General features: G+C 40.2%; 1 protein-coding gene across 1 annotated transcript in view; it reads left to right on the forward strand.

Annotated features, from left to right (window-relative positions):
* The first annotated feature begins 1,298 nt into the window (after positions 1 to 1,298).
* Positions 1,299 to 13,014, forward strand: part of calcrla (calcitonin receptor-like a) — a 31,996-nt gene continuing 20,280 nt past the window's right edge. The window contains exon 1 of the mRNA XM_067603031.1: positions 1,299 to 1,511. The gene's annotated coding sequence lies outside the window, so the exon portion shown is untranslated. The remainder of the gene's footprint in view (positions 1,512 to 13,014) is intronic.

Here is a 13,014-nt window from a genome sequence, read left to right on the forward strand (position 1 = left end):
AGATCTTAATGAGAACAATGTGATGGCTTTGTAATATGATACTTCAGCAATTTAAAATGAAGTATTCTACTATTTTGAGACTTTTTACAAGTATACCTGAAAACCATTTTAAAGTCACTCAGTGATGCCCAGCTGTGTCTAGCCACCTTTAAAAGTTATTTTTGTTGGTTTTTCTTCAGAGCTGTTGCTACCACTAGGGTCAGTTTTGGGAGTTTGAGCTCATTCTACATGAAACTCTGGTCAATATTTTAAAGGTTGATTCCAGCAAGCACACTACTCTTTTCTGTGGCCAATAAATAGACAAAAAACTAAACAATTCAAGTTAATTTGAGTAAAATATACTTATATAGCCTCATCAGTACAACATACACGCCTCTATCCCGTCAGCATTCAGTTTTTTCCATACCAGAACTTGCAGTAATTCCTGGCAGTGTCAACAAAGATTTGCAACTGCATTTAGATCTTCATGTTGGGAAATAAAAAAAGAGAGAAAATACAGTTGGAACAGTTGACTACACGAATATATAAATAATTTATATTAACAATATATTAATGTAATATGAAAGGGATCACTCATAGTGACAAACCCACAGAGAATTACGACGCTGCGGTGCATTTTAGCTCATTGTTTTGTTCTGTTCTGGTTCTGGTTCTGGTTGTTCTGGTTAACTGTCTCTGCTCTTAGTCTAGTTTTTAGCAGCAGCACACAGCTGTTTATGTTACCTGCCCAACACCAAATAGCGGACAGACAAGTTTAAGAACTAGCTGGTGAACATAGTGGAGCATTTAGCAGCTAAAGAGCCATTTTCCCCCCTCAGGACCTGGTGGAGACCAAAACAGAGCTTAAAGGTGAATACTGGATTTACATTCATCAGGTGGTGAGAAACACCACATGAAATGAATACTGCTTCATGACGCTGGATGTGCAACTATAATTATTTGATAAAATGTTTGCCAGCTGTAGATGGTGACATTATGATATTGTAGTGTTACAGCTTGTTGCTTTGCCCCAAAGTAGCCAAAAAAAGAAGAAAAAAAAAGGAATGCAGTTTAATTAATAAAATACAACCTCCAGGTAATTGAGATTATTATGTGTGGTCTGTTATCTATGCTGTAAGGGGTGGGGGTGGGGGGGGTGGCTTAGACTTTCCTGCTGAAGTACCCTTGAGCAAGACATTGCACCCCATAAACTACAGGGGGGCTGTTGCAGACTGCGGTGAGGGGCGCATTTAGAGTGCGGGATTTTTGTGGCACCTCATCTTGCACTGTGTAAAACTCACCACAGCTCTCAGGCTCTCAGTTGTAGGGCTTACAGTGTGATGTAACAGGAAGTAGTGGGTTGCCTTCCAACGTCAACCTGACAGCCGCTTCACTTGCGCTCATTGAGCGCTGGAGATCTGCCGTGTCTGGTGCTCTGCGACGAAGCCGAAGACAGAAGACGCTTTTGGGGGGGATTGCCTTGAGAGTTTATTCCAGTTCACCCCTGCGCTGCTTTTGGATTTTATTCTCGGGTAGGACGCCCTGAAAAAAAAGGAGTGTGAATTGTGTTCCGTGCTACTATTTTTTTCTCTGAGTAATCTGAGTTGCAGTCATGTCGAGCAGAATAAATGATAACAGCTGACGATGCGGTTTGTTCATCGTTGTCTCTCCATCGGGGTCATTTCAACTATATCTCAGTGGATTACAGAGTAGAGGCATGTGCATTAAGAAAATGCTGTTGTGTCCTCAATCCAGTAGGTATAAACAGTCCGAGCATCCATAACTGGCTCCGGTTAATCTGCCTGTAAAAATATGGATGTGATAGAAGAATGTAGTGAAATGTTAGTTTTTGTAGGGTTTCGACTAGTTTGCAATGCAAGCGCGTCAATTATATTATAGGAGGTCTCGTGAGATATTCAGGCTCACCTTTATCGGCTTCATGAGAGCTCTGTACAACACGATGTGCTAACAGTGTATGTCGAGTGATGCGATGAGGTCGTGTGTTCCAGCTTTAAAGAAATGCATGAAAACGTTTTGAAATGGGTCACAAACACACGCAGCTTATTTTGAAAACGCACACTCCGACTTCTATCAGTTTGAACATCGGCGTGCATGCGGCTGACTCACTTATGGTTGACTGCAGCCACGGATCGCTCATGTATACAGTGTGCTAGACTGGACATCCATGCCAACGATTAATCACTATTCTAGTATATGATGGAATGCAATGCACGCAGGGTTTTTTTTTTTTCAGATTGATTGAACTGGAAAGCAACAGTGATTCTGCTCCATTCAGCGCTGAAGCATTGATGTAAGCGATGGTCATGGTTGCTAAATCATCTGCATGGTTACATAAGCAGCGGATTTGGACATGCTGGAAGTTTGTGGGCCGGACAGTAGAGAAAAAGAGATGATGAATGATGGTGGTGATGATGATGATGATGATGATGATGTGTAGGAGGAGGAGGATATGATGACGATGTTGAGCATTGGCAGAGTTTACTGTGCTGAGGAAAGATGCACTGGAGTCATTATCAGGGAGGTGGCAGAAGAGAGGCAACTCCCAACTCCTGAGTAGATTGGTTAGTCACAGCTGAGTTTCTGGACATGTGTAAACACTTTCTGTCAACACTCCAAATCTGATACAGTTCTGCCGCACGCTGCAGACTTCCCATGGTTTTGCAATGATGAAAATGAGTACTCCCAGATAACATTCTTATGCACCATGAATCAAATGTTTATATGCACAGGTGTTTATTGTCATGGGTATTTGGAGATAGCAGTGATGTGTGCAACTGTTGTTTTTCTGTGACTCAATGATTGGGAAATGTGCTTCTGTGTCGCACAGAACCACAGATAAAACAATTGGAAAGTGGTCAGTGCAGATTTTATAAAGAGCATTATAGTCACTCAGGGCCATCTTACTGATGATCTTGACTTAAACAGACAAAACAATTTTATACAAGTTTTAAAAATGTTTTCCTTACAATAACTGCTCTTGGAAACTAAAGCAAAACTGGGTACAGTTAAGCTCCCAAAACTGCAGTAAAACCACTGAGTTCAAGGAAAAATCATGGTTGAAAAAGAAAACAGTAATTGTTGAACATTAAAACCTATTAAAAAGGTTTGAAGCTCCTGAAAAATTGATTTCAAAACTTACTTTTTTGATAATATTAAATATTTATGACTAAATAAGCAACATTCAAAGTTAAAGTTTGGGTGGAAAAAACACCAGGAGTTATTTCCCCGTTTAAAAAAAAATCTAATAATCTGCTTCATCAGGATTGTGTGGGTGTGAATTGGCCAGATTTAATTTACTGGCTATATAAGCAAACAACCAATCTACTGTCACCACAGTTTGATTCAAATCTTACTAAATTTTGATTGGTGCACAGACGTATGTGACATCACGTCCCACTTCAAACCAGTGAAAAGAAAACCTGAAAAAACAAGAATTTTGTGCAGCAGGGATATATTTTTTTCTGCTTTCCCAATTTGTTAATCATCTAATAACCCCTCAGATTTATTTTCTGAATACATCTGGAGGTCCCGACCCCAGGTTAGGAACTGCTTTACTTCCCTCTATATGAATGTTACGTCCCTTCAGTGACACACAATGTTGCCAGTGAATAATGTAAATGTTTTAATATGAATTGCTATTACATGTGATTATGATTTGTAAAATAACGTGACACAAATACCAAAAACGTAAGCTTGGTAAAAATGGGTTCTTACTTCACTGTCCGTTGGAAATCAGGAGTGTTTGGACTGTGAATGTGTCAAAGTTGCCAGTTGGCTGCACTGTCAAATGAGCCTGTGAGGCCTGTTTGCTCTGACATCTTTAAATGGCCAAAACTAAATACATGAGCTGATTGTGCAATGGGAATGTCGCGCCACCCATCAGATTCAGCCTCCAAACTATCATGCTGAGTGTTAACAGCCTGAGTCCAAAAAGCAGCTATTAAATGTGGGTGAGACAAAAGTCTTGGCAGCATAGCTTCCGAACCCTTGCAATCTCCATGGTGTGGTGATTCTTTTCCTAAAGCAATGGCATTTAGAAGTTGTGCCAGTGGAATCTCGTTCACACTGTAGCTGAAGATTATACAGTAGCTCTGTGGTGAATAAAGGTTGAATTTAGGATCATGTGTCTGCAGTCAAGCCGCGATTTTCGTTCTGCCGTTTAATTTAGGAGTTGTTGTGATACCATAGTGGCTGTGGTGACACTGTGTGGCAATTTTAGAGTGATTACTCCTCTTCTTTTGTGTGTATCTGTGTGTTCATCTACAGTGTGTGTGCGTGTGTGCTTTTGCAAACTGTCTCCTCATCAGATGGGTGCAAAGGCCTCCCCGTTCACAATCACTAGAGTGATGACAACTCTCATGAAACGTAACCCTTCATAAATCATCAAGGCGCAGAGGTCTCCTGCAGCCTGCATTTTATTGATTCCTCTTCTGTGTTCCCTGTCCTCCTGTGGACAATATAGCGCTAAAATACAGTATATTTAATAAGGGATATGAAAGGTTTTATGTCCTTCAGATATATTCAAGTTGAACCTTTGTTGTGTTACAGCTTGGATCAAATCAGCAACCCTAGTATTCATTATATGTTTTTTCCTGTCTGCTTACCCAAGGCTGAAGTTATCATATTACAAGCACAATGTACATCTGCATCAGTCTCACAGATCGCCCCTCAGGTTCTGGATTCAGTTTCAGGGATGTGAAACCTTTTGAGGTAATTTTTCCGCTCATACATTATGGAGGATCATTTTTTTTTCCTAACCAGCTTAATTTCAGTGCACAAGGTGCCTGATGAAACCTGTCACAGGCTAATGTCTTCTGAAGCAGCATCTGGGGAGCTTTGTCTTTGTGCAGTGGTTGGCAGTGCAAGCTGCAGTGCTTTGTGGAGGATAGAGGACAGTGGAAAGAGGCTGTGCAGTTTCTAAGGGTGTTGCATGTTTGTGCGAGCTAAACAAACCATCAGTGACACAGGCTTCCTGATTTACTGTGTAGGAGGGGGCTTCTGGCGTACAAAATAGAGGAAATGGTCCCTGGGAAGCTGTATGTTTGTCCTCCAAAGGTGAACCTACAGTACTGTATTTGACACTTTGTGTACACGCTGCTGTTTGAATCCTCTTTGCTCTCTTTGCAACATGTAAAGGAGTTTTCAGAAACTACAATCATTTTGCAGTTCAATAGTATTTTATGTCCTATAACACAAAATTACTATTTTGTATTTTGGGGGAATTTGATGAAACAGTGCATTCATGAATTATTGCAAAGTGCAGATATTTCTGGCTTTAAAGCAACCTTTCCAGCCAGAATTTACTGGTTTGGACCCCTCTTCCACCCTGAATTTTCTGCTGCTATGAGCAAATGTCTGCAGCAGACATTTCTGTTGGATCTCCAATTAGTTAACTTACTCTACTGTGAAAATGTGGCTGTTATTATTGTTCAACTCAGGCTGCCATAAGCTGTGCCAAGGACCTCTCTATATTGTTGCAGTTAATTGGTTTCCAAGGTTAACAAAAGTTCCAAATCACTTTGTTCCTTTTTAAAAAAAAACAAAGTGTAATATTGTCTTTATTGTTTATGTGGTTGTTATCACAACTTCTAGCAAGTCCTGATGAAAACTCAATGTTGGACTGGCTGGAGGGTCTTTCATTTTTTTTCATTAAAACAAAATCCTCGAGCAGAAGATTATTTTTTTGCAAACCGATAAACTTGCAAAACATAACATCTAGTTTCATCTGTTTAATTTAATTGCACTGATTACACTTTAATATTAGAGAGAAGAAGAAGGCCTATAGTATACATACTGTACAGCATACATACTGTACTTGTATTACGGATGTTCCTGTATGTTTGCATTGGTGGGTTTTTATCAACATTTTTGTCCCAATTCAGATTTTTCCAAAAATCCCTAATATTACATGATTTGTACTCTGTTTTCATAGTAGCTCACTCATGTAAGCAGCTAATTGTTTTTGTTACACTAACTCACAACTCACAGGATACAGAGCAACATGAGCCTGTTAGTAATGACGTGAATAGCTCCCTTGGAGGTCAAGTCTAGGGCCTGCAGCGAGCACATGGAGGATATTCCTTGGCTTCCTTGGGGCTGTCTTAAAACAGCAGTGAATTTGACTGAGTTCCAAGGTTATTTTTGTCGTGGCAATACCAGTGGGGAACCACTCACACCAGTCCTGGAAGACCCTGTATTCAATGTACTATTACTATACTACCATATGTATATGTATATGTATATGTGTATATGTGTGTGTGTATATATATATATATATATATATGTATATGTGTGTGTGTATGTAGGCCCCCCAAATGCTCCGAATGAATGGATATTTGGTGTTATTTTTGGCGTTCTCATGAGGTTCTCATATAGTACAGTATAGTCACATATTTGTCTGTGATCAGTATCTCAGTGAGAGTATGTCACATAATGTACCTTGGGAATTTGAGAATCCCTTATACTAACAGAATGTGAGTGCAGTATGGCGCTTTGGGAAATGTCCGGATGGACTGAATGACACTGAACAGGGGAGGATTAGTGAATGGTGTTTGACTAGCTCACAGAGAGATCCCAAAGGGCATCTTCTGGGATTTATAATGTTTCCATAGCCAGAAGAAAAATATCTGATAATTGAGCTGAAGCCTCGTTGATGAAATCCACAGATCCGAACAACCACTCCCCCCCCCCCACCCCCCCACCCCCACCCCCACCCCCCACCCAAAAAAAAAAAGAGAAAATGTGTGTACACACTCATTTTGAACTCTCAGGGGCAGTTTTTGGCTTGGAAATAACCCTTCCGGCTTTATGCCAGTTTAATGACTATTAATCGCTGCAACAAACACAGCCGGTAAACCTGTGAAAACCTAGAGCCTTTTAGGATGTATAAATATCATCCGGAAAGGGGAAAAAAATGGTTAATAAAGCTTAAGCCATTGTGTAAAGCTGTCAGCCTGTCTCTAGCCAGTGCACTTAAAGTACTTGACAAAGAAAATCAAGTGACCTGTGAAAATGTGGCTCCATGTAGTGGAAAGAATTGGTGGAATTAGCCACACTTTCCCACCAGACCCACTGTACTGTATGCCCCAGGTTAAGCTGTGAGCACAACCGCAGCAGGTTAGGCTATTTTAAACACAGCTTCGAAGCCCTATAGCCACATCAAAACATTGATATTAACACCAAAGAGAACCGCTAGCAGCAATGCAGGTGCAACGCACAATGGTGCCTGGTCTATTTTTAACCAGTGTATTTTTATCTAGGTATTTGTACTATTTTTTTCATTTGCGTAGAATAGAGGCTCCAGGAATAGGATCCCTTTTCTTTGATACTTAGTACTCTTAACCCACCTTTACAAGTAATGTAAGACAACCCTAGTGTTTTTTTTTCATGTCATGTTTAAATAATGACAGCACAATATTAAAAGAAATGAGATTTCAGATGCAGAGGGGGAAATGTGGCATGCCTGTTGTCACACAGCAGTGTGTTCACCATTGTTTAGTGTTTTCTTTTAAACAAGTAGTTTGACATTTTTGGAAATACACTTGTTAGAATCCTTGCTGAGAGTTAGATGAGAAGATTGATACCAGTCTCATGTTTGAACAGTAAAAATGTAGCTGGAGCTGGCAGCCAAGTTAGAGGTAAGCCAAGGATACAGTCACAAAATCTCATCTCTCAACATCTAAGGCTTTGTTCAGACCGCAGGCAAATCAGATTTCTTTCTCAAATCAGATCTTTAAGGCAGACTGTCTGCACTGTTATTTGCATGCGATTACATGGGATTTGTGTGTCTAGACCTCACCAACCTATCTGCATGGGTTGCTGTGGTAACGATGTAGGTGTAAGTAACTACGTACGCTGGTGACGCGGCTCTCCAACATGTGAGAAGTGGAGATCCATCATCCCCCCCCCCCCAAAGTGCCAGCAGACAATTCATTTAAGCGTCCGTCCACAGACTGTTGTTCTCTGTGTTGTCCTCCATATTTCTCTGCTAGTAGCAGAATGGATTCTACTCAGCAGCTCTGATGCGCTTCAATGACTCTGGATTGATGTTGTTGTTGTGTGTTGCATTGTGAGTGATGCAAAAGACACTTTGAAATCCAATTTGAACACATCTGTAGAAATCTGATTGGAATCGCATTTCAAACCACCTCAAAATGTGACTTGGATCTGATCTGCAAAAATTGCATTTTATGTGTTTTTTTTCCTGTCCTGTTTCTAAAATCAATCTGGATACAATCTGGATATGCCAAAAAACAGATTTGGGCTGGCAGTCTGAACAAGCCCTAAAGCTTATTGTGCACGTTATATCTCCTTAATTGAATGCAAAAAGTGTAAACACGTGAAGTTGTAAAACAGGGTTTTTACACTTTTTCTTACATAGTTTTGTACAGATAGTTAATAGTTTTGTTTTTCACCCAGGGACTCATGTTGTTAAGCATTTTGGATGATCGAACAATCATAAGGGAACTGTTCTCACAGCAGTTGTTAATTTAATTCTGTGTTCAGTTTTGAAAACATTGTTTTTGTGATGTTAAGCAGTCGTCCTGTTACAATAACAGTGAATCTATCTCTGTAATTGGTGCCCACTGTTCCTCTTTGACAACGCCGCTGTGTTTGGCAGTTGTTCAGGCTGTTCTTCTTGCTACATGAGATAGCTCAGGACTTTTTGTGACTCATGTACCTGCTGTAGAATTCAGGCACTGAATATTTGACATTGTTTGGACCTTGTTATCTGCTTTATGATGTTTTTCAAAACTCACATTAAACTGTCAGACCTTTTTTTTTTTTTAAAACTGACACATACTTGACATTTATCTCAATATGACTCACCTGTGTTACTGCCTTTTTTATGGATGCCTAAAAGTGCAATTTAATGATAGTGGCTCATCTCATATATACTGAAAAAATGTGAAACCACATCCTTTAAGACATACATAAAACATTGCACTCATGTTCAGCTAAAGTACAATTTAGAGCGCCAATTTGTTCTGTGATTAGTTTTCAGCTGTCTGTTTTGAACACTTTCAAAACACCTTTTCCTCCTACAGTGTTGCCCTAATTGCTACCAAACTTGGCAGGAACCCTTCATAGTCTAAACTCTCACTCTCTGAAAATCGTTGCCCTCAGCTCTGCTGTGTTTTAGTGTGTTTCCACTCATTGTTTCATTTTTCTGGCAGCAAATTCTTATCTCATCAACTTTGTTTCTAGCTTAAGCAGGCAACAGTTTTCAGCAAAAAAACCCCAATGAACCCACAGTTAGCAACTATCTAACTGGAACACATGACAGCATCAAAAGGAGAATATTCGACTCCAATTCATCAGATAGACAAAAAAAGAATGCTAATTTTACTCTGTTTCTGTTGGATGTGGAAGCTGTTTGCTAACACGTTAATCTTAACAACACTTTAAGGTGATAATATGTCAATGTAGTGTTTTCAGCTTGTTTCACTGCCCCCAAGTGGCCAAAAAAAACATAAATGTAACTTTATAGTTAAAGTCAAAGGCAGTGACGCTGGTCTGAAGGCAGATGAATATACTGACTGTCACAGTATTTTCAGATGAATGTCCAAGCCACAAAAAAGCAGTCTTTAGCGGTCATAGTCAAACCCTTTTGCCAGACAGAACAACAATGGTGGATGATTCTGCAGAATCCCAGACTGCTTTCAGTGCGTGCATTTAAATTATTATCTCTACAATATCAGCTCATAGCAACTACTACAGTATGGTTAAGGATAGGGAGAGATCGCAAACAACATGCTTAAACCTGCATTAACTGATTTTTTGGCTACATGAGGACAGCGGAAACAAGTTGTGAACACAATATGACATTGATCATTCATTAACTTTTAAGCTCATATGTCGTACTTGTGGGTGAACAGTTGCTTATTTACACATCCATTAGTCACGGAGCAACATTATCATTCATTTGGAGTCGTGTTTCTGTCCACCTGGTTAATGTAAGTCCAATATTTAATCTCTTTTAGCCTGTTTTTGACCTCTACCAACTCCTGAGGGAAATATCTGGCTCATTAGCTGCTAAATGCTCCACTATGTTCACCAGCCAGTCGCTGACTGTCTGTGTGGCATTTGGTGCTGAGCAAATAGTGTACTTTGGGTTTTTGGAGCTTTTTCTTTAGAAGCAGCTGCCTGATGCGGCTGAAAATAATACTATGAGAGCGCTGAGAGTCAACCAAGCCAGACGGCTAAACAATAAGCTGGAACTCGCTATAAAGCTCCGCAAAGCCGAGGGGAGCTGTAGAAACAGGTGATTATTCTCTGTAGGTTCATCACTGTTAAAAGAATTTCTTCGTAATGACCATTAAACAATAGAGACCAGAGCGGAAGTATCAAAATTTAACAGAATTTATTTTCTTGTACAAGAAGGAGCGTTTCACAATGCAACGCACAAGATGAGGTTACAAAGAAAAAGGCTCCTCGAGGAGCACCTACAATGAGTTTTTATACACCTTAAGTGGGTGTAACAGTTCTTTTCTTAATCTATCAAATACTGACTCATAGATAACGTCATGTCTGTTTTCAGTTCTCCTATCCAAGAGCCATCTTGCCCAACTGACCCCCAGATTACATGTTTCATCCTGTCTCCACTGCATTTGAATTTCTATATATATAATGCTGAACTTCCTTTAATCTTCGCTGATGAGTCTGCTGATTTTGCAGAGTTGCATAACAAGACAGGAACAATTCATCATGATCTATTTTAAAATAGTAACACACATACACAGTGTAATCATAATTTTTATAACAATCACTACAAGCGACGCCTCTTACATTACACATACAAGTATGGTTATTGTAATGGCAAGGCAACGGAAATGGTTGGTTATGGCTACAGAAAGGCTGTGGGTACTGTTAAGCAATAAAGCCAACATTTTTTGTTGTTTTTTTACAGAACATGGACACCCCACCTTGCTTTCCACCACTCCAACCTCCACACACTTACTGTCCACCTTGCTATAAAAGAGCTCGTACAGTGTGTTCTGCTTTGGCACTAAACTTGACATGAGATGTAAATCGTGGGCGACAGAATCTTTCAAGGTCCGTAAGTCCTCGGGGTACTGGGCTCCGTCATCTGTTCTTTGACCACACAGCCTCAAGGGCTTCAATGACCATAGTGACTGACTGTATCTCTTTACATATGACATCAGTAAGAGTATTCGGCACCAGTGTGTGCCTCGCTTTCCTAATTTCCCCATGAGCTACATTAGTATCAGAATACAGTCTTTCTTCTTTTCAGCACCATGGCTGTGAGTAGATCCATGTGCTTGCCCTGAGAACATTGGCATGCTGGCAATGAGGGTGTGAACGCAATAACAGGAATACTTTGGCATCTGGGTTGTTGTCTGCAGCAACACCACTTGAACACAACCTCCCTCTTGCCGTGTAAATGCACAGAATATTGTGTGCATCAGGCGGAGGGGGTGGACTAAGAGTTGAGGAGGTCTTTTCATGCAACGAAGGCGACTCCTCCCTCACATCTGCGTGGGATTGTTATTGTTTTCCCTGACATCTGGTGGTGCCCTTGGCAACTTGGAGGCTCTCATGAGGTCTGCTCTCATGTCCTGGGCTCTGTACCATCAGTGCTTGAGATGTTTAAGTCTGATTCAGGCATTTTTTGAGTCACATGGGAGAGATTATCTAAATGTACAGCTGATCCCACGGGAAATATCCACTAGCTATATTTGGTCATGTTGATTGAGTGAGGAAGTGTGTTTCCATGCCGTTCTTAAAAGCTTCTCCTCCTGTTTCATTCACATGCTTAACATCTCGTGAAGTAGTGTTAGAATTTCCTGCTTCATAGATCATCCTTTATCTACTCGGTTGAATCATCAGCTCTTGTTGTGCCCACAAAATGACAGCAAACAGTGGGAGGCCAAGCTGGATGGAAACTAAGCACCTTCCTTCCTCCCTGTCCACATCAAAACTATATTTATATATATATTTTTTATCAGAGAATAAGTATTTTTATGCACAGACAATTCAAGCTGGATGCAGGGTATCATCTTGCTCATTAGTTTGGAGTGATGTACTTTGCTAACACCTGCACTCCTCAAGCTGTTTCTCGACAAACGCGTTTGATCTTAAGGTAACATAAGCCTAGATGATAAACACTGCGCCTGGAGCCATGTGTCTCACGTGCTGCCTGTAAAGGGAAACTGAGCTTGTCAACGTCTAAGGAAACAAGTCTGCAGTCTGTCTGTATCCAACATCAGGCTGACAGTGAATTTCAAAAACTAACACTAAGAGATCCTTATGATGGGATGCAGCACACGCATGCAGATGATGTCGAAATATCTCAGGGGGAGCATACCGTGATACTGCCAAAGAGGTGGTGTACGTTCTTACGTCAGTACAATTTTTTTGAGTTGATCATCTTTTTTTTCTTCCATGAAAACAGTTTTTTTTCAAAGTCATTATGTCACGGCTGTATGTTGTTGTTATGGCATTGGTAAGAGGGTGATCTCCATCATCCACACATGCTCCAGCTGAACTTAACTTGTCAACATTTTATTCCATTCATTCATTAGCTGAAGGCCTCAGGTACTGGACAGTTTCCACACTACTGAAAAGCTCAGTGCAAATTGCATTTTGTGTTCAATTTCCTTTTGGCTTAGCAGTAAACTGGGCTATTGTTCTCTTACCTGATGCAAAAAACTGTCAAGCCATGCTAAACAGATAACGTTGCAGCAGACAATTGAGAGATAATGTGAGGAAGCATTGGATTCTACACCATGGATAGAAAAATTGTGAATAAATGTGAGGTTGTTTGCTGACTTTAGCTTGTCACTCAAGTAAGGCAGAGGCATTGTGAAAGAATGAAACATTAATTTTCAATATAGCTTAGAATTAGGTTAAATTAATGTAAATGAATTAGACACTGACAAATATACTGATGGTTTTTAGCCATAGTGACATGGCTCTAGGGATGGCAATGTCTGTCTGTTGGTCGGTTGATTGGTCGGATGATCATTCCACCACTTTGGGTAAAACTGAAAT

Source organism: Thunnus thynnus, chromosome 11 (genome assembly GCF_963924715.1).
Source record: "Thunnus thynnus chromosome 11, fThuThy2.1, whole genome shotgun sequence".
NCBI lineage: Eukaryota > Metazoa > Chordata > Actinopteri > Scombriformes > Scombridae > Thunnus > Thunnus thynnus.